The 23,125-nt window shown below is 39.2% G+C and overlaps 1 protein-coding gene across 1 annotated transcript in view; it reads left to right on the top strand.

Moving 5' to 3' along the window:
- PTGFRN (prostaglandin F2 receptor inhibitor) overlaps window positions 1-23,125 on the top strand; it is a gene marked incomplete at its 5' end in the record, with an annotated part of 905,906 nt that overhangs the window by 290,584 nt on the left and 592,197 nt on the right.

A 23,125-nucleotide genomic window follows, 5' to 3' on the forward strand; every position in this document is an offset into this window, starting at 1 on the left:
TGGGGGGGGGTGTGTCCGTGTGTGTCCGTGTGTGTGTGTGTGTCTGTCTTTCTAGATTAATGACCCTGGAGGCCTTTTTAAGCCTAGCCACGTTTTCCTGAAACAATAATGAAGTCCTGTTTCCAAGTAGGATATTGAGGGCCAGGCATTTAGCTACCTCTGTCTGTAAGGGACGTGGGTGCTAGGCGCTGTCTAAATTTCTTATTCCTCTTCCATAGATTGTTACTACGCTAATGACCCAGGGGACCTTGAAACTGCAAGACAAACTCAGCCAAGTTAGAATCTTCGTTGTCAACATGACCGGATCACTTAGTGACATATTTTTACCCAGTCGAGTAGCTAACCGTACCATGGCACACACAAACTGTTATCTGTGTTCTCCTATCTTGAGGATAGTGTGTACCACATTAGATGCCCAAAGCAGTTTGTCTATACAACGCTTCTTCCTATAGGGTACCATCAAGAGTCAGTGCTGCTGCCCACAACTCCATTCTTGGGTGAGTTTGAGATGGAAACCCACAGAGACGCAGGGAAGAAAATGCAAACTGCAAAAAGGTATTGGTCAGAGGTCAAGATCAAACCTTGTATCTTGTACATGGGAAGAGAAGACCTTAACCATTATTCCAGTTGAACTGTATGAAACATCAGTATGCAGTAAGGGATCTGATCAGCATAATTAGTCAAGCACCCAGCTGAGCCAACAAGTAATGTATTGTGATGTATCATTTTTAATGTGTTTACATTTACAGTATATACAGTCAGTGCTGTGTAGACTGCAGCATGTTTTTTTTTTCTTGAATAACACGCATTTTATCTGCCTTCTACTTTACTACAACAACATTAGAAATGTACATTGGTTGATCAGTGCTTTGTCATCTGATTTACTGTATGCTAATTTCTTTTGGCGGTACTTCCGACCTTTTTCTACTGCTATATCCTTAAAATAGTAGCTCTTTAGTATCTTCATTTATTGCAAGGTGCAACATCAGAGGGTAGTCTTAAGTGGCATAGTAAACCACAGTTATATTTATTTACTTATTTCAGTTTGGTGACCGGGGAGGTCCACTGGGCTCAAGAGCCCGTTTTCAGTGGAGGCCCAGTGAGAAAAGCTCCACAGTACAATGGTAAATCACATAATGAAAGATAGTAGTAAAAATACACTGAACTGTTACAATCAAAAATAGGTGGGAATTCCATAAAACGGTTAGAAAAACATGTATGAATTCATTTAAAAAACAAGCTATTAGGATTTTCAAGAGGAATTGTCCTGGAGGGTGAAAGGCATAGAACATAGGTTGAAAAAAGAAAAAGGTTTGTTAGTTATAATAACAATGTGTTAAACACAAAGTCTCAGGGAATGAAGCAGGCATGATGTTAGATAAAGACATTAGGAACGGTTAAATAATATTACATCAGGCAGAAAGTAAATATGCTGCTTCAGGATTGCATACCATTGCTAAACTTCACATGCCCTTTACTTGCATTTGCAAATGGAAGGGAGAATAATAACTCGCAAGTTATTCCAAACCTTTACTTAACTTTCATGTAAATGTATTCCTGCTGTAACCCTTCCAGTCTGTTAACCTACATGTATGTGTATAAAAACGCACTGAATGCAAATGAAGCATCTGCAAGGTAGACCAAGTCAAATAGCTGAATGAAATTAAGTACAGCAAAACAAAAGGTTAAATGACTATCTTGCTCTGCCTGCCCGTTATGCTGAATTTTAACAAGTGTTTTATGCTTTAAATAATAGTAGATGATGTTCTTCGTGTTTCACTGTTGCAGTTACTACATTTGGGGTAATCTGCTGGCAGGTTGCCCTCACTCGGCCTGATTAACAAAGTCATGGGTCCTGCGTCGGTTGCTGTCCCTTCTTCCATGACATCAGGGGTATAAAACATGCAGCCAACACCATTTTCATCAGTCTTTCTTGCCGTACGGTGCCCGAAGCAGAAGCAGTTAGCAAGTGCTGGTCGGCCGACTCCTGAAATTTTCGTTTTTGACTTTCAGAACCGAAGTCTTCGATCTAAAGCTAAATACCCCATTGGGGAAACTTTTTCTTGCTCCTTACCGATGTCAGTAAAAGTTAATAATTGTATTACTTGTGGGAAGCAAATATCTCATAAGGATTTTCATTTATACTGTATTCCTTGCCTAGGCCCTGACCACAACGTGCCTTGCTGTCAGTTTTGTGCTAAATTTAACCAACGCACTATTAAGCGTCTGTCTATTTTTGCATCTAAATATTTTGGCTTGGGGTTGAACTATCCAGAAAAGTAGATGTTTTCCCATTTGTAATATTAATGTTTTGATGTAGTCTTTATTCAGTATTTAACGGCTTGATGTAGTACTTCTCATGGGATTACTAATTGTTTTGCTGACTAGAGGTTTGCCTATGCAGAAGCCTGTGAGAAAACTCCAGAAATGCAAGACTTGGAAAAAAAAGCCTTCAGTGTAAGGGTGTTTTCCTCAGTGGCATGCAATAATTTACTAATACGGAGATTTATGAAAAGAGATGAAGGCAGGAGCAGTTTTTCAGCTACCAGATTGACAGAAGTGTTCTTTGGTACAAAAGAAGGATTAACTTGAATATTTTAATGCTGCACGGATAGTATCAGAATGACTTGACCCAAAATACCTTTTTTAAAACAAGAAACCTCTTTATTAAATTATCAATTATGACACAGGCAATCATGCATTTATATAAATGCTTTTAGTATGAAACTCATTGCGACAAAGGGGAGATCATTAAGCCTACATTATTTGTCTCTGGTAGGATTGTGTAGGTAAAGGCTGGATGATAACATGGATGAACTGGTTGTACAGGTCAAGGATCCAGCACTGAAGGAAGCCCTGTTACAAGCTAGGATGACAAAGAAGCAGGTTTTCAAGCTGCTGTTGTGTCTTTTGGCTTTTCCCGGTTAGGGGTCGCCACAGCGGAACTCCGATCCGCTAATGATTGGCAGTAGATTTTTACGTGCCAAGTTGCCGGCCCTGACGCACAACCTTCAACAAAGTTACGCCCATTCACCCATGTCTCCACACAGAAGAAGCTCTAGCTGAGAATCGAACAGGACAACGTCTTACTGTGAGGTGACAATGCTACCGCAGCACCACCACCGCTGTGTATAATGTGCAATATACCCACTTTAAAGTTGATTATACCTTTCAAATACAGCCCTGCCTGACCCAATTCATAATACACTTTTTATGATTTTTTTTTTTTATATTTGTCTGAGACATGCTTAAAGCCTGGTGAGATTGATGTAGCCCATTTTGCAGCATTTGAGAGCTGTAATATTCACTTACACTCCTCTGCTGAGAGCTAGGGCTATTGTTTTACAAACCCTCCCTTTGAGTCTTGTTTTCTTCACTTCCATTTAGCTCTTGCTTTTCAATTTTTCTTAATGTCTGATGAAATTTCTTCATGTACACCCTTGCAGACATCTTGGACTGCACAATTTTTAGAACTTTTGAATGACGGCTGTTATTAATGCCGTTGTCGTATCTGTCATCTGTGTGCACTCCTCCAGACTGGAACTATTGAAAGAATTAAGTATTTCCCCCTTTCACATGGTAAACAGAAAACGAAAGAGAGGACCAAGCTGGGCAACCTGAAGTTAGGAGGTAGAGTCCTGAGTCTCAGAGCATTGCTGATCATTAGCATAGATTAGTAGTAGTTAGGGAGGGAGTTGAGACTGGGTACCCCAAGACGGATGGCACATTTCTCCCCATAAGGCTAGTACTGTTTACAAGAACACTGAACATTGCAAAGGCAGTTTAGTCCGAACATATAAACAGTGCTAGAGGCAAGGCTGTCCCCTGAATGCAGCTGGTGCTTGAGGTTAGAATATTCTGAATAAGTTGCAGTGATGGCCCAAAAATGCACAATTCATGTGGTTTAAATGATTTTTTGGTGTGCTACCAGGCTGAGCTGCAGCCAGCTGCCTCCCATTAAAGCAGGGTATGTTTGTTGACATAGCCTGACAAGACATTTTATCTCTTTATTTTTGTTACCATGGTGACAACTGTATTTTTTTGTCTCTGCTGAAGATTTGTTTGATATAGTCGAAGTGAAAAATGAATAATTTCGCAGTTATTAAGAAAATAATGCACTCTGTTGTTTCGGGAAATTAAGTGTATGTAATTTAGCTGTTCATTACTCTAGGGAAACTTTTTTTCTACTTATTGTGTACTGCAGTCTTTGCTGAAATTCATAACTAAATCCAGAGAGTATATGATTGACATTAATTTTGAAAGGCATAATGTCAGCAAATCATTTTCTTGATGGACTGTCTTTAATGTATATTTTATGGCTTCATTTGTGATGGTATTGTGCCTGTGAAAGTCAGGATATTTTTTTTTTGTGGCCACCAACAACTAAGGGGTTAGAAAAAGGCATGAGTGAGTTCAGTTAGAAGTTAAGGCATTCATGCGTTCAGTTGCTACGGCCTGTGCAAATCTGATCAAGTCAATCCTCCTGATGTTCAGTGGTTATGCCTCTCAGTAATGTATAATCACACTTAAGTGGAAGTGATATGAATAGAATGACTTTTGTTTAAATTACTTCATGTTTACCATTGGCTTATTTGAGACTTTGCTCAGAAAATGAATGGTAGCTTCTTAGCATTTGGTGTCTTTTTTGGGAAATTTATACTTTTTAATCATTTGTCATAAGATAAAAGCTGTATTGCCACATTTTAAATACAGTGCTGGAAAGAACATTGAGTGTGACAATGGAAAATGTATGGCTTCTTGACTTCTCTATTTAAACACACACACACACACGCATATATATATATATAAATATATATATGTATATATATATATACATGCATCTATGTATGACCAGTGCCAGCTCTTGAATGCATTACCTTTGATTTGAAGACATGACTACATCCAAAGTTTGCAGTATTGACATCTGTCAAGGCTGCAAGGATTCAGCTGTCAGTATAGGAAAGCATGATCATAACGTAAGACGTATGTTGGGAAGCTTGATAGAAGCAACTGGCATAGTTATTTTAAAGACACTGTCCACTTCTATGATGTGTTCACCCTCAGGTGTAACTTTGCACTTCATCTTAGTATTTGCCACTTAGAAGAGCATGAAAAATTGTTTCTATACAACTAAAAAGAAGGAAATAAGTATGCAGAATGACTTATGTCCTTTTTTATAAATGTTGTTTCTTAGTTAATTGGTAAGCCCACTGGACGCATGTGCCCCTGAACCTGTTTAGGAAAATGTTATCTTCTCAAACTTGGCCCAGCTGCAATAGCTTTAGTTAATCCTACTGCTGCTTAAAACATGTAGTTATTTCCAATCCTACTCTTTTTGATAAGGATGTGAAGATTATTTCAGGGGAGTACTGTCTAGTTAAATAACTGTCGAACTGGTATTCAGTTCTGCTTTCAGCCCCAAAAAGAAAAAGTTAAGCAAACAGCCTTTGCCACCACAGTAGGCTAAAAATCTGTCTAAACCACAGGTGGGTGACTCCGCTGTCATGTTTTTCCCCAGATCTCTCTGGAGTAATACCTGCAGCCACTATGGACCTTGGGGGTTAGCCTCATCCTCTGTGTCTGTTTGGTTCCACTCAGTAGGCAGAGGAGAGCCACTCTTGTCGGTCCTGGGTGAGGAAACAGGGAAGGCTCCCCTGTTTTGTCAGAATGTTCTCGTCCCTGCCGAAGCTGCTGTTGCCATTAATAACACTGTTGGCCCAATTTTTCCTGTCAGAAAAGAAACTGAAAACTAAACGTTTGTCTACTCCTCCTCCTCAAATTTCCTTTTACTAAAGTAATTTACTGGGTCTGGCTCAAGGTTTAATTCAGGCTATTGAGCCTTATAAAATAGTTTCTAGTGAAAGAAAGAAGGAAGGATACCTCTTTTCTTGGAGAGTCAAGATTCTGAATCTGAACAAGAATATAAAGAGTTAGATACAGGTTTTCTACTCAGATTTCTGATTCAGACTCAGTGGACAGCTCAGTTTCTGATTCTCCCTGTGGGAGTTTTTCTGTGAGGCTATTTCCAGAATGTCTCTGTGAATTCAGTGGGCGAACAATGAGGTTTCTCAGTCCCTCAAAAATACTATGAGCTGTTACAGAAGGAATTTCCAGAACCTTCCCCTATTCCTCCTGCTATATCTGCTTTGGGGGAAGCATGCATTACTGCATGCAATTTTCCTGATAGCCAGCTGCCCCTAAAAGACAGGGAGGATTTATAGTTCCAAGTTTTTCGTGCAGTCTTCTCAAACCTGCCTCAGCAACTTTAGCTTTGGTTAAGCCTTCTGCAGCTAAGCATTTAGTTAATTCTAATCCTACTTTCTGTTAAGGATGGGAAGATTATTGATTTTTTTTGGGAGGGGAGGTTGGCAGGAGTGTATGCTTCTGCATCTTAGATTTTTGGAATTTTGAATTGTCTGGCTCATATGTTAGCTCTGACTAGTTGTGGAAGTATAAAGAATGTTTTGTCTGCAGTCTCTTTTCAGGACAAATCTGCCTTAAATAATTTAGTTTCTTTTATTTTACAAGTCACTACTCATTGTTTATAGTGTGTGTGTATGATTCAGTTGATACTTCTTCAAGGGCTTTGGTCACTGGTACTGTTTTGAGGACGTTTTTTTTGGCTGCATTCTTGGAACCTCCCAGATAAAATTAGATTTTTAAATTCTTCCTTGGATAGAGATTGATTTTTGGCGTGTCTGCTGCAAAGGTGATCAAAAAGCGTGATGAGAGGAGTATGTTGATAGAGGGAATCTCTCAAGACTTTTCAGCCTCCTCTTCCAAACTTTCTAAGGGATTCTCAAACCCTCATCCAGTTTTAGCAAAAAAAAAAAAAGATAATCTCAACAAAATGTAGACATTTAAGAAGAAATGGCAATGGAGTTCCAAAAAGAATTCAGGACCCCCCCCCCAAACCTAAGGACAGTCCGACAAGTCAGAGTGACTAAAGGGCCCTTGTCCATCCCCCTTCACACCCTGACTGTGTCTGTTCCCTTCCAGGAAGTATGAATCTCCACTTTTCTCTTTGGAAACAGAGTTTCAATAAATGGGTTTTGAAGATCATTCATTAAGGTTACAGATGTAAGTGGGAGAAAATTCCTCCTTTCCACGGGGTAATCCCTCATCCACTGGACCAGACTATTATTTCCTCCTGTCCTATATCGCATAGAGATAGAATCAATTCCTCCTTCCCAGATGGGAAAAAGTTTTTATTTGATGATGTTTTTAGTGCCAAAGAAATAAAATGCTTGAAGACCAGTTCTGGATCTTTTTCCTAAACCTGTTTTTGATAGTGCCTAAGTTCAAAATCCTGTCACTTCACAACCTGCTACATCTTCTTTCTCATTCAAGTTTCCTAGTAACTAAAGGTTTTCATTTCTATTCATCCAGACTTCAGACATTTTTTAAAGTTTTGTGTGTCGGGATCACATTATCAGTTCTCTGCCTTACCCTTTGGAATATCCACTGCGCCAAGGGTGTTCAAAAAAGTGTCTAGTGCCAGTTATAGCTCATTGCAGGCTACAGGATATCCACATCTTTCCTTATTTAGATGTCTTGATTATTTTTGCAGGGTCTTTTTCAAAGTGTCAGGAATCTCTCTTTCAGATGAGAGGTCTCTTACACAAGCTGGGATTCCAAGAGAACTTTTAAAACTCTTTTTTTCACTCCTGACAGGATTGTGGTCCTGGGGTGTCAGTTAGATACCTCTATTCAAATAGCTTTTCTTCCATAGGAAAATAATTATCTAGATCTATTTCTTATGTTTTCCACTCAGACTTTGGTCACTGTGAGGAAATACCTCAGGATTTTTGAATCTCATGGCATCAGTGATTCTCATTATACACCTGGCAATACTCCATGAGAAAAATACAGTGGTATCTGAGGTCTCTTTGGTACAAGCACCAGCATCCTTTGTACTTTCATATCCCAGTTCTGAGGTCTGTAAGAAGGGAAACCATTTGGTGGAGACAGTAAATATTCTTAAGTCCAGGTCTCCTGTTCTCCCTTTCTGTTTCAAAGCAGTCAGTCACCACAGACACTTCAGACTTTGCTTGGGGAGAAGTTTCAGGAGGGATAAAAGACCAATGTGTGTGTGGGACACTAAAGACAGATGCAAGTACTTAGATACAAGAGATGCTTGCCCTGATCAAAGCACTCAGCTCTGAGTCATCTTTGCTTCCCGGATCTCTTCAGGTTGTTACAGACAGTACCACATTCACTTGGTACATCAACAAGCAAGTGTCGGGCCAGCTCATACCCCCTTTCCGGACTAGCCATGCTAGCTTGGGATATAGCTTCACAGTACAGTTTCACTCTACAGGCATTCTGCATTCTGTCAGAGCACAGTCGTATTGCAAACAAGCTGAGCAGCATAAGGGCAGACTTTCACAAACAGAAACTAGATTTGATCCATCTGTGGTGAGTTTCTGAAGTAGACCTATTTGCCTCCTTTCTGAACAATCAGCTGGCAAGATTCTGTTCCAGGACTCCATGAAAAAAGGCCTGGAAGGTGGTTGCCTTTTCTTTTCCTTGGACAGGAATGTTTCTATGTTGTCCATTCTTTCCACTAATATCAAGGGTGCTACTTAAGATTCAGAGGGAATTCCCTAAGATCATTGTGGTGACTCCCTTCTGGCCCGGGTAGCAGTGGTTTGCCTTTCTTTTGGAAATGGCCAGGATCAATTACCACAAGCTTCCTCACAGACTGGTGCTATTCATCCAAGATTAGGGGTGTTTGATGCACCCAGACCCCCAGTCAGCTTCATTTGACTGCCTGGATGATAGGGTCTTAATTCCCTTTAGGCACCTGTTTACTGAGGATGTGCAGGAGGTACTAATGGAGGCAAGAAAGCCTGGTACTAGATATATTAGCAACTGGAAAAGGTTTCCTAGTTGTTGCCAGCAACTTAACCATCACCTACTCAGAGTTAGTTCTCTAGTTTTACAGTTATTGTGCGAGTTACTATCCTGTGGCCTTTCTTACTCCATCAAGGATCATTTTTTCGACATTTCAGCGTGTCTGATAAAGGATGCTCCTCTTTTAATGCATTATTATGTCAAACATTCTTTTGAAAAGGTTTTTCCATAAGAGGCCTTCAAGAAAATTGGTGGCCTGTCTTTGGAGTCTTAGTTTTGTATTAGAGAAGCTAACGCTTGCTCCATTTGAACCAGCTAAATTTCCAAATCATTGTCGGACTATTTCCAACTGGTTGTCTAAGGTTATGACCTTTTGTTATACTCTCCACAACAGAAATACTCCAGGAGGGTTACGGCCCACTCTGTCAGGGCCTTGGTTTCATCTGTTGCTTTTTGGAAAGGGTTAGGATTCTAGAAGCATTTTAGAAGCAGCAACTTGGTCCTCTCTACACACTTTTATAAAGTGCTATAAGCTTATTTCCTTCTATAGATCTATATCAGGCTTTGCTTGGACCATGCTTCAGGGCTCCTGGAGTCTTCTCCTTCCATCTCTCAATATTTGTAAGCTATGGTAATCTACCTATATAGCTAAGGCTACTGCAGTGGTGATCAATATGAAGACCATAGTACAGTTGTGTAAGTAAACTTACCATAACACTAGATGCTGGAATGATCACTGAATGCAGTAGCCACTCCCTCCTTCACACCCCCCCTTGTTTCTTGGTGGATGTTTAAGCCAGGTTGTGGTCATTTATGTTTTGTTCTTTCTAACATTGTCCTTTCAGAGTTCAGCCTCCCTTTCTTATTTGCATTAATGCCGTGAATGGCTTGGTGCCGAACTTGTCTTTGTCAGTGTAAATCAAGCTGCCAGGCAGTTTGGCCGTATGGAATGTGCTATGAAACTTTGGGGGATGGCTGGCTGTTATATCCTTGGCAGGATATAACTCTATACATCTTAGATTACTACAGCAGTGATCATTTGAGCATCTTCTGTTAAGGTAAGTTTACTGACACAACTGTACTTTCTCTTTGTCCTAAAAATAACTGACATCGTAGTCAAGATTGTTTTAGAACTAATCCCCCTTGCTGCTTTAGGCTTTGGTTCATTCTGCCCCTCATTTGGATAAAGTAATTAATAAACATGAATGGAAGATGCATGCATTGTATTTATGAATGCAAATATGTGATACTTTGGCAAAACTAAATTCAAATACTCTGAACGTAATGCTAATCACTAAAGTTAACTCATTAGAATTTAAAAGTATATACCACATATCTAACAAAGTAAATGAGTTGCATCTATAGTAATGTATTCAGCAAGCCTTGTAGAGAGTTAATCTGGTAACCTAGGCAGTTCCCCAACTGGCACCTGTCAACCCAAAGTTGAGCAGCATAAAAAAATTAAAACAATCCCTACAAAAGCAAATGGCATGTTTGCTTTCATTTATTAAGCTTCAGTATTCTCCAGGTTTAATGAATGGCAGTTCTGCAATTGAGCGTTGTTGGCACCTGCTAATTGCAGCCCCTAACAGCTTGTGCCCATTGCAGCTACCCACTTCACCCTCAACTTACAGTAGTGTTGTTCAGCTTTATTTTCTCTCTATCTCTCTCACATGCGCGTGCACACACACACACACACACACACACACCCTTTGTTAAAACAAATCTACAATCATTTAATTGTTTTCCGGTAGCTGCTTGTGTTTTGGATGGATACCTTTAGTGGCTTCACATAATCAGGTGAAAAGTTTTGCTAGTAGTGTTGATGTATTTAACATGACATGCAAGTTAATTGAACTGATATCAAATGACAGTAAAATGTTACCATTTAAAGAGAAATTAATGCGCAGTTATCACCTTTGGAGTAGGTGCCCCTCAGATGTCTGAATGTAAATAACTGAAAGAACTGTGGCCCGCAACAGATTATTTTATACATGCATCACCCCCATTCACCTTGATAATATAACTGTCATATTGTGACAGTAAGATGGCTACATTCACTCACAAACTCACATTCTTCCTAACCACTTTCTTGCTAGGTATGTATACTTTGATTAACTGTGATCAAGTGAAGGAAATTCTGGACACCGTAATTTATTCATCATCTTTTGTATGCATGCACATCCCTTCCTTGATAGTTTTACTTTAATTAGGTAAGAACAGACCAGTTGCTTTCACACACACGGTAACTGCCTGCCATCTTCACAGCTGTTGCCATTGTAAATCCCTGATAGTATACCACAACATGAATGCCCCTAGTAATATCTTCAGTTGACTTCACACACAGTCTCCACTCCATCAATACTTAACTATGATTGCACTCAGTCCATTCATGTCAGATCATTAGATCATAAAAATAAATGAATAAATACCTGCATTCTTGGGAAACTATTCTTGCCCCACAGTGCTTTACTCCCCTTTGTTCTGTAGCAGCCATGATTAGTTTTAAGCATTAGTGTCGGTGGAGTATGACAACATACATTCAACCAAAGCATGCTTTCAGGTATCCGGTTAAAAGAGTAAAATGTTTAACCTAGAATAGATGACATTAATGATGACTGTAGTTGATGTCCTGATGTCATCAGACAGCTTGAGTGATTCTCACTAGATAGTATCCTGTGCAGTATTGTTGTCCATTACAGTAGAGCTAGAATTTTTATTAACTCCATTGACTGCATGGCCTCTCCAGTGATAAACTAATAAAAATATGAACTGGTTAAGCTTCACACATTTGTTGGCCAGGATATGTTGAGAGATTACTGCATGAGACATTGACCATTTTAGCCAAATGGTTACTAATTTAATGTGATCTGAGTACATGCATTAATGGAGTTGTTGGCTGGTCCCGTCTATATAGTACCTGCAATGTGTATGAATTCTGTAGATATGCTGCATGTATTGAAATTCACATGAAAAGTAAAATGCAGCAGACTAGTATTAAATCCTTGAGATAAGATGTTAAACCGAAGTCCGATATGCTTGAATTGGTGATAGCTGAAGTGGATGTAAAAGATCCCACAGCACCATTTGAAAAGAGTAGGGAAAGTTCCTGGATGCCCTGGCCTTGAAGTGTAAATACCACCTTTGGTCATAGTGAAACACCCTCAAACAAGAGGTAGAAACATCCTCCTAGACTCACACATGCAAAATAATACATACTTGGTTTACCGTACTATTAATTTACTACTGATCAATTACATACGCATACTCATTGACTGTTATCTTAATGCATTTAGCTTGAATCCATAAACAAAATTACCAGATACTTAAGCTCTTAATGCAACACTTTTGGGATTGTTTGTGCTGCCCAGAAACAGACCAGTTCTTCCCAAAAAGATTGGTCTTGTCTTTTGAGAAATATTAACTTGAACATTCTTTAGAGTTTATAGTATTTGCAGTTTACTGTAGGCATTCCATGTTTCAGTACAAGCTCAAACACTTCATGTAATACTGCCTCATAGTAGCACAGTGCTATTCTCTCAGTGCTCCTTCTCTTGCTATGTTTAGTATGTTTCCTTGTTTCCTTTAGGGTTTGTACATGTATAAACTAGATGGTATTTTGTTTGGCATATATATTGCAATGGTAACAATAGAAGCTTTGGTATATATATATATATAGTCTTTTCTCTCTGTACATTTCATTGTCTCACTAGTTGGACTAATTTCAGCCATTAATTGATCCAGAAGATAATGCAAGCTGGCAATACACAGTATATGGAAAGGTACAAAACTGAATCATGTTAAATGCAGCTTGTATCCAATATTTCACATTTTTTATCACTACCCAGTGCTTGTGATCATAGGGACATATCCTGAGTAGTAACTTTTTCATCATAGGACTTATTTCTTGCTTTATAACCATGTTCTAATGTAATGCCCACAGTATTGTTGACAACTGTATTCATCTTCTGGGCATCTCTCAAATCCCCTTTGTCCTGTCTCATGAATAAAGATGCAAGATAGTTAAACAACTTCTTTGAGGAACTCTCTCTCCCTCTCACCTGAAAACAGCAGTTCTCACTCTGGGAAAGAACTTTGGCTTCCAGTTTGAAGATACTTATTCTCATCTGAGCCACTTTGTACTCGGCAGCAAACTGTTCCAGTTCAGACCGAAGAGCTCGCTCACTTGAAGCAAAGAGTTTAATCATCATTTTCAAGCAGTAGAGATGTAGCCTTCATGCCCAAAACTGGGTTCTATACATACTTCAGCTGTACCATGTGTCCCTGTCCTTGTTAAGCTCAAATAGAAATGCAGACAAAGATGTACACTTGAAGTCCTGCACCTACCTGAAATATATTTCATTCAGCACCAATAATGTGGCTACAAATCTCACCTCTGAAGTACTGAGACAAAATGGCAAACAGCAACAATGCTGGGACCTCATTATGTTGTAGCACATCCCACAAGATGTTCCCGGATATGTAGTTTTATGCCTTCCTGAGGTACCCAAAACACAAGGCAAGATTGACAGACTCCCACACTCTCTCCAAATTGCTTAATATAACAAATAGTTGATGCCAAATTGTTTGTGGCTGTGCATCTAGTAGTTGTTCTGACTATTTGTGCTTCTTGGAGACTGTTGGTGCCACCTGCTGCCTCTGTGGTTCTAGTGGGAGACGAGAACACTTGTGAGGAATGACCAAGACACCTGGAGGTATGGAATTGTGAAGCACAGTTTGCTGTCTTTAAATGAGAGTTGCAGATTATTGGATTTCTAGTCATGGATTGTGCATAATAGCCATCATTGTAGAGTGCAACACTGCTCATAAGTGAATGCTGTACCAGTCACCTTGAGTCAAAGCTTCATGATCAACTTTGCTGTTGCTGTATCATTAGATCAGAGGTCATGTTCCGGGCATTAAGCTGTCAAATAATCACTGTTTGATGGCATGTTGGGAGAGATGCTTAAAGTAGCAGCTGGACACTCCAGGAAAACCCAAATATATAATGAGAGCATACTGGGAACATCTGAAAGATGCTTCTATGTGAGAAGAGTTTAACTCCCTTCCCCCCATGAAGCTGTTCATTTATCTTGGGATAAGGCAAATGGACCCTTTTCAAGACCTCAGTAGTTGAGGCAGTAGCAAAGAGGTACTGCCACAACATGATATTTGCTTGTACTGGAAGTTACACCAGGACACCAGCAGTGAGAGAATAATCATGTCAAAGGAATGGGCCTTCCTTGCAATACAGATGGGATTTTCATAGATTCAACCAATATGCACTGACAGGTTAGACAGTAGCTTAAGTAGTCATTAAAGTTAAGGCATAGATGTGGTAGGAATTTGGCGACGGGGTTGAGAATGACTTTCATGTGGCCTCAAGGAAGATCTGGTAAACTACGCAATGACTTGGGAGATGAGTGGAACACCATAAGGTTGTTCTCGGAAAGGGTGGAGAGACATTGAACTTGACTGTGGGAACACTGGAGGTAGAAAGAAGAGCTGAGGAACTCCTGAACTAGGCGGGCATGCCGGCCATTAAAGAGCTGGCTCCAGAAACGGCTAAAGTGATTGGGTCCATTGTGGTGACTAAACATGTCTAAATGACAGCACTGTAGTAGTGGATGAGATGTGGCAATACTGCAGCAGTGGATAAGATTTGCCTGAAAGTGCTGAAGGCTCTGGATATTAGGATATTGTGGCTAACTCTCCTTTGGAATGTTGCATGAAAAATGACAGTATTTCATGACTGGCAAACTGGAGTGGCAGTCCCCATATTCAGAAAGGGAGATGGGAGGGTATGTTCCAGTTGTAGAGAAATCACACTCCTCACCCTTTCTGGAAAACCTGTGCCAGGGTATTGGAAGAGAGGAACTGGACAATAGAGGAGCCTCTGATTCAGGAAAAGCAGTGATTCCATCCTATTCATGAAGCTGACAGTTTCTGTCAAATTAAAGTCCGAAAATGGCCATGTTATACACATTGCACATTAATGTAGAGGATTATCTAAGTGTTACCATCATCACTGGTCATATTTATAAAATATTTTCATTTTGAATAGTAAACTGTTTGTGGCATATGGTTTTGGATCACTGGTTGTCAGTAGTATGATGTGCTCTAGCTTCACAAAATGCTTGAAGAATATGTGTTTGAGTTAATGGGAGGACTAGAGGATCATGAAAGGAAAACTGGATAATGGTAGTTGTGACATCCCCTCTCTGGGCCAGTAATCAAAAAGCCTGATTCCTCACCACTAACACTGGAGAGGGATGTTCACTTGGATAAACACAGCATTTCCAGATGCAGCTCTCTGCACAAAGTACAGTTTCCTTTAAGATCACACAGTCCGAGGTCTTGGTTTCTCTTTCTGTCTCTCTTCAGGTCCCCAATAAGACGACCCCCCCCCTTGTACAGCTATAGAGTTGAGTCCTCAGTGTCCAAGCCAAGTCTTCCAGCACCCTCTCTGTGAAACCAGTGCTTCATGTCCCTGCTCCAAGCAGTTGACATGCACACTCTTGGGGATTTAATTCTCTCTCTCTCTTGCGCGCACACACCTGGGAAAGGCTGGCACAGATTTACTAGCTATACCCCCTTCTGCCCAGACTAAGGCAGTTACACTGCCACCAGACACTCCAAAGCCAGCTACTTTAAGGCTTTTACAAGGGTACAAAATTATTCTAAGTTTAGTTAATATTAATACAAATTATAGTGTTTAACCAATGCAGTAAGGCTTTCAGGAGTGGCCACAGAGTCACCAAATAGATACAGGTACTTTCAAAGTTTAACATATTCTGTCAAGGACCAGCTGTAATGAAAAGTTTAAATATATTTAGTAATGAATAATAAAAGAACATGAAAATACAGAATATCTTTTTACAGTAAACACCAAGATTCAATCACAGGAAATATTAAAATGATGAATAGATTCATACAAGTACAGAAAACAGTACTTAACTACTCTCACTATATCTTCCTGACTGATCTAATGAATGACTATTCACTGGTGACATACTAGAGCAAGGCAAGATGAAGTAGGTGAGAGGTCCTTCCTTATCACGTTCCAAAAACAGAGTGCAATGAGACTTCATTTTTGTCCTAGATTACAGAATGATATCACATAAATCTGGTCATGTGTCTTCTACTTCCTATACTACCCCTAGTGCTAGAAACTGAGCCAGAATTTAGCATGTGTTGCCATACATACAGATAGAGCTTTGCTGAGAAGTGTTATAGCATCTGGAAGCTATAAAACACGTCCTCTGTTCCTGCAAGAGCTAATAAACCATTCTCTGGCGCATACATTTAGTCTCTGGCTGCAATCTTTATGGCCTAAAGTAAGTAATTTATTTTCTTACTTTAGTTCAAAGTTAGCTGGACTGAGATTAACCTCTTCTCTTCCATTATCCTCTGCTAAAAATATACAGTTTAATCCATTACAGTACAGTCAGGACCCACTGTTGGTACATTTTTAATGCTTTACAAACACATTTCTCAATACAAGCATCTGTACAAATCAGTTTGATATACAAATGACATATAATTTTTTACAAAATTCCAGGTAGCTATGCTGATTCATGTTACACATCCACTGCCCTGCTCCTGGCATAGCTGGCAATACCTCACATCATCACAATAGTTAAGGAGTTTGGTATGAAAATGTTTGCACTGGGATGGGACTGGGTTTCAAAAAGTAAGAGCTGGGGATGAGATTGGAATGTTGAATGAGAGGGATGAAGGAAATGAACTGGTAACTGGGATGAAAGTAAAGATAACAGGGTAGGAGGTAAGTAAGTGAAGGAGTCCATTAAAATTGGGGAGAAGGAGCAGCCAATGAGGAGGTTAAAAGTGTGTATTAAGAAAATTAACATGGTAATGTGCAGGGAAGTTGGGAAAAGGGATGGGAGGGTTGAAAATGTTTGAGAGGCATATCATGATGTTTGTAGTATGTTGAGGTCTTAGAAGAATTTGCACTCAACTACTCAGGTGAGTGGATTGCACACACTTCCTTTAGAGGGGTAGGGATAGAAATAATTAACTAATAAAATAATTTGAAGGCAGTTAAGCTTACAGGTTTCTGTTTCCAGTGTCTCTGTAGCATTTGAAGGCAGTACACATTCGATTAATCCAAGTAATGTTGTCAAGGTGAAACATTTGGATCCTTAAACACCTCTACGTTCTTTTAATGCTAAATGTGTGCCATTTTAGATTTTGGTACTGCTACTTGTGATGATGCTTTGCCATCTGTATTTGTCAGTACATACACTCTGTATTATTGCCCTTATAGATTCATTAGTCTGATTGCCAAGCTTACAGCCTAATGGCAGTCAGGGACCTTAATTGCCATAACATTTTCTATATCTATTGTACATATATATGTGTATATACAGATAGATGTGTAATTAACACAGCACAATAAAGAAAGAAAAATCAGTATCCATGCCAGCAAACTAAAAATTAATACTAAGATGGATTTTACAAATCCTTCTCTCCCTGTTGTCTGCCATTGATAGCTTGAGATCCAATTAAATGGAATTGATTTTATTTATTTATTATTTATTATCAGCTTGATTACCGGGGAAGTCCACTGGGCCAAGAAGTGCCCATTTTCAGTGGAGGCCTGGGGAGAAAAGCTCCATAAGCAATACAATACACTAAAGGTTAAAATACAAGGGGAGAAAAGCTCCATCAGCAATTAATACAATAAAGGTTAAAGTACAAATCAGGTTACAAAGTGACATACAATACAATGAAGGTTAAAATACAAGATGAGAAAAAGCTCCATCAGTAATACAATGCAATAAAAGTTACAAGTGAAATTTTTTTTTTTTTTTTTCAGATGATTACAATATTTGCATGCTTGGAGACTGCTAGTTCTGGATCTTTGGAGCAATAAGAATAAGTAAGAGAGTATAGTGGAATGGGAGTTAAAAGAGCCTAGTGGGATCCCAGTATTTTATGTGGGGTGAAGGCAGGAGCATTTCCATTTGGAAGATAGGTGAAGGAAGAGTTGGGTCTTGAAAGATTCAGTGTTGGGTATAGTCCTAAGTGAAGGAGGCAGAGCGTTCCATTTTTTACCTAGGGAGAAGGAGAGTAGATGCTGGCCAGTGGGACGTTTGGGTTTGTGGATGGAGATTAGGTTTTGGTGTTCAGATCTCAGAGATCTGTTTGGGATGTATGGAGGAAGGATGTTTTTTAGGGCTGGGCATTTATCAGGGGAGAATATTAACTTGTGAGCAGTGGTTAGTTGTAGATAGTCTAGATGGTTGGGGAGTTCTAACCAGTTCAGAGATTGTAGGCTGAGGCAGTGGTGAGTTGATGTTTTGGATTTGGTGGCAAATTTAGAGATCTTATTATAGCAAGCTTCGAGCTTAGAGGTGTTGGTAGCAGACAGATTGGTTAGAAGAGGGGCTCTATATAGCAGGGAAGGTAGGAGGTCGGTGATTGCCAGGGTATGCCTAGAGAAGTTGGAAAGAAAGTGATTGTTCCTATATAGCATACCTAGCTTTTGGTGGGTTTTCTTTATGTTTTGTTGTATGTGAAGATCGAATTTGAGGTGCTCATCTAAGGTAATGCCAAGGAGTTTTGCAGAGGGGACCACTTCAATGGCCATGTTAGTTTGGCTTAGGACATTGAAAGTGTTTTTGTCGAAGTAGGAAACCTTGGAGGGGAGGAAAATTAGTATTTTAGATTTATTGGAGTTGAGGGAAAGGTGGTTTTGGTGCATCCAGTTCTCTGTAGTGGAAAAGGCTAATTGAGTTTTGGTCAGTAATTCAGAAAAGTTGGGGGCGGCACAGACCAATGTAGAGTCATCAACGTATTGGATGACTGTGGTGTCAGGAATGAGGGTGTGAAGGTTATTTATAAAGATGCTGAAAAGCATAGGTCCAAGGATGGACCCCTGAGGAACGCCAGTAGGTGTAGGCAAGGAGGAGGAGGAGAAGTTCTTTCATTTGACAGCTTGTGATCTGTCAACTATGTAGCTGGAGAAGCAGGATAGAGTATTAGGGGAGAGATTGAGGTTGGTGAGATGATGGAGAAGGTGAGTGTGGGAGATGGTGTCAAAGGCTTTTGAAAGATCTAGCAGTACTGTGGATACAATGAGTCCAGATTCTCGGGCTTAACTGACAGTTTCTAGGAAGGATAGTAAGGTGGTTATGGTACTGTGGCCGGGACGGAAGCCGTGCTGGGTGGGTGTTAGGAGGTGATTCTGAATTAGATAAGGCAAAAGTTGGTGGTGGACACATTTTTCTAGAATTTTAGATATTGGAGAGAGTAGGGCAATGGGGCAGAAGTTGGAAATAGTGGTGTTTTTGCCTCCTTTGTGAAGAGGTAGAATGAAGGCAGAACGCCAGAGTTTTGGTATGTACAACTCATTTAAAGATCTATTAATCAGAATACTAATTCGGAAAGCAATACCTTCAGCTGCATGTTTGAGGAAGGAGGAGGGAATGTTGTCAGGGGCGTTAGAGCATGGCTTTAGCTTGGATAAAAGCTTTTTTATAAAAATGGTGGAAACCGGTATGAGATGGAAATTAAGGGGATTGTTATTTGGGTTGCTGGGTGTTGTGAAGAGGGAGTTAGGTGGATTCTTATTTGGGAATGTTTTAGTTAGCTTAGCTATGGATTTGGTAAAGAAGGTATTGAAATGGGAGCTGAGTTCACTGTCAGTTAAACTAGGGTCAGGGCAGGGATTGTTCAGTGATCCGGGATGGAGAAGGGAGTTGACTGATTTCCAGAATTGTTTTGGGTTCTTATTGTTGGACTGAAGTTTATTATAGTAGTTTTTTTTTGTCCTTGGTAATAAGTTTGTTTACTTGGTTGCGGAGTTGGGTGTATTGGAGCAAGGCAGAGGACAGTTTATTTTTCTGATAGAGCTTCCAGGATTTGTCTCTGTGATGCATAATTTGTTTAGTTTCTTTGGTCAGCCAAGGAGCAGAATTAGCTTTGATTTGTTTTTTTCTTAGAGGGGCTAGGGAGTTGAGAGTATTTATGAAGATAGAGTTAAAATGCTCAACAGCGTTGTCAAGTGGGAGAGTGTTTAGGGGTTGCCAGTTAATTTGTTTAAAGATGTTAGAAAAAGTTAAGGGGTTGAAGTTGCTGAGGTTGCGAGTTTGAACCTAGAGATGTTGGTGATGGATGGAGGTAGCTGATCGATGTATGAAGGCAGGGAGATGGTCACTGAAGGTGTCAGGGATAGTGCCACATAGAGTGATTTTTTTTTTAGGATGGGAGACTAGAATTCAATCTATGTTGAACCCTGGGGGGTGATTTTTGTTAGGGCGTGTTGTTGAAAGGACTACTTGGATGAAGTTGAAAAGGTTAATGGATAGGGAGGGGGATGGTGTGTTTATTTTATTCCAGTCGATATTGACACTGAGGATGAGTCAGAGCTTGACAAAATTACACTCTGGCTTGCCCACATCGACCTTGTAAGAAGTAGAAAATAACATGTTTATATATGTACTTGTAAGATAGATTGCAAGATTAAATTCTAAAGGAAGTTAATGACCAGCTGACCCATGATGGTAGGGAGAAGCATATTTTGTATTCTTGGGAGGCATTGTGTGCTGTATCTGTTGGTCTTGCCTTATTGATAATGGGTATTTTTACATTATACTACCTGATCTAGTGTCATATTTCTCCAGTGATGTGGTCCAGGTTTAGAATTTAAAACAGATTTGGTCAGTTATTGCCTTCCAGGCAGTCTGAGGCCACCTCCAAGTAACCTATAAGATAGAAGAGTATTACAGTTTCTGATGCCTTTCTTAATTTGTTTTCCAGTTTTTATTTCTCTGGTAAGGAGCAGTTATACTTTTTCAAGCTCTTTAAGGAGGTATTTTAGACTGTTTAAATTAAACCACTGTTTTTGATAATAGGTTATATCAGTGAAGTGTTAAGTAGTGCAATGGACTCTCTGGAGTAACTAGATATGCCCTTTAGAATTTGATTTGCTACAGAATATTCATGTCTGACTTTTGGTCGAGGTTTAAACTGTTGTCTCTATCTTTAATGTTACTGTAATTTTTTGCAGTTAGATCACTGTAATCATAGGTTATCCTTTTTGCCAAGAGTCACGATACTTCATTTGCTCTCATTGAAGGTGATGTTTTGCTACTGTATTAGGCATTATTTTGTAGACCATATTAGAGAATGTCAGCATATTGTAGTGAGGTAATTTCTGTCCAGTTTGCAGTCATTGGAATATTTGCGATTTGTAATTAATTTCCAGACTTTAAAAGAATAGCCCTAAAGTAGCCTGAATACAGAGTGCTGCTACTTTGACCCATTGTAATTTGCGGTTTGCATTTTACCCACTGAATTGACATTCACTTCTCCCAATTTATCAGTTATTTCCTCATACAGAATAGCACTCCTGCATTAACAAGGTATAGATAAGTAGTTTGCAGTGTCAGACCTTCATCAGTAGCTGATGTTATCTCTTCAAAGGTTCCACATAATTCAGAAAGAGTTCCTCTTAACAAAGCCATACTGTTCATACTTGACGTAGGTTGTTTTTGTGCTATTTTGGATAAACTGGTAATGATTCTGTTCCCAGTTTTACATAACTTGATGGCTACTCATCTCATGTGTGACCACCATCCTTCTGAACTGGTGGTAGTACAGCCTGTTGCCATAAGTTATGGACATTGTCTACATGAAAACATTTTATTTAACATAGTATTGGTTTAGTCATGTTTTCCTTGATTTGTATTTAAGAAACTGCCATGTGGGATGTCTTCGCAGTGCAAACTGTTATCACATTTATAGTGGTGAGGGACATCTGTTCTTGTCTTTACTGCATTTTCTCATGTTCCTTTTGTTATTGTCAAGTTTGCACAAACATTTTCTGTAGCATGTTTGTGTCCTGTGGCTGGCTGATCACATTATTGCTTATTTACATGACCCGTACAGTTTTCTGATATAGTTAATACCTTATTGTTGCTTTCAGTCTTTGCGATTGAGCTGAGTTCCTTGACAGATGGGTGGGAGGGTGGCCTAATGGTTAAGGTGTTTGCCTTACAAATACAAGGTGCAGGGTTTGAGTCTCACAAGGGCAGTTAGCTTAGTACTAATCTATGAACCTATGTGCAAGATATAGTAAAAAAAAAGTAACATTTTTGTACCTTAGACATTTTATGATTAGGGTAATTTCTGAAGACTTAGTAGCTCTTCTTTTCCATTCTTTTGCATAGCTAGTTATTTTTGTGATTCTACCAAAAGATTTTGTTGAATTTCCTTGTATATCTGTCTTAATAGTATTATTGAATGCAGTAGTTAACAGTAAAAAAATAGTAATATATAAAGCATCATCTTATTGACAGTATTCTTAGCAGACTTTCCCAAGTCATAGGAAATAGTATCCCATTTGTATTTCCTAAATTTATCATGTATTGCATCCTTAGTCTTTGCCCTGTCCTTAAGTGCTTCTGCTTGGTAGTAGCCCCATATATTTATGGTCACATATGCAGTGTTATAGCTGTATTATGTTTATACAAAAACACGTGTGCAGTTTCTCCATAGAAGACTGTATTGGTGTCTCCCAAGTGATGTATTTTGCTACAGCTGTATAAATGAAACTTAATAGATTCATTCAATCTAATAGTGTTGCGAAATAATTATTTTGTTATAGATTATTTTAAGGTAAATCCATCTTTTGTTGCCAGAAACCCTGACAACTTCGATCTGATTTGTTTGTTTCACATTCTTTCCTTTTGATTTAAAAATGCATATGCTGGAATAAATTAAGCTACACCCAGTTCATGTGTCATGTTCTTCATTATTTTTTCAGTTGGTTCCTCCAAGGCTTTTCTGCATTTCTTTCTGTAGTAAATCCAGATTTTCTTAGGGCACACCCAAGTTATTAAAAACTCTACCCTTTCTTTTATTTCTACACAAGTCTTGAAAATGTTTTGGATATAGTGGTGTTTTTAATAAATGGAGCTTCTCCAGTGACTCCCCAGGTTGTGGGTATTAATGGGCCTATTTTGCTTTACCTAGGGAAGCAACTGTTATAATTCATCCATTTGTCAGTTTTTTTAACACCAACTTTTGTCTTTGTCATCGACTGGTTATATTAGTTTTCACTTGCAGGGCAAATGTGCAAGTCTACCTTATTTATTGTATTTTATTTTATTTAAATTTTATTTTATTTATTACACTATCCTATATGCTGCTCAAACCTGCTGTCCATGGATTACAAGGCCAATACATTATCCATTAAGCTGCTGGGGGATAATGCTTTAGGTTTTTTTTTTTTTTTTTGGGG

Source organism: Protopterus annectens, chromosome 5.part0 (assembly GCF_019279795.1).
Source record: "Protopterus annectens isolate FY-2018-M chromosome 5.part0, PAN1.0, whole genome shotgun sequence".
Taxonomy (NCBI): domain Eukaryota; kingdom Metazoa; phylum Chordata; order Ceratodontiformes; family Protopteridae; genus Protopterus; species Protopterus annectens.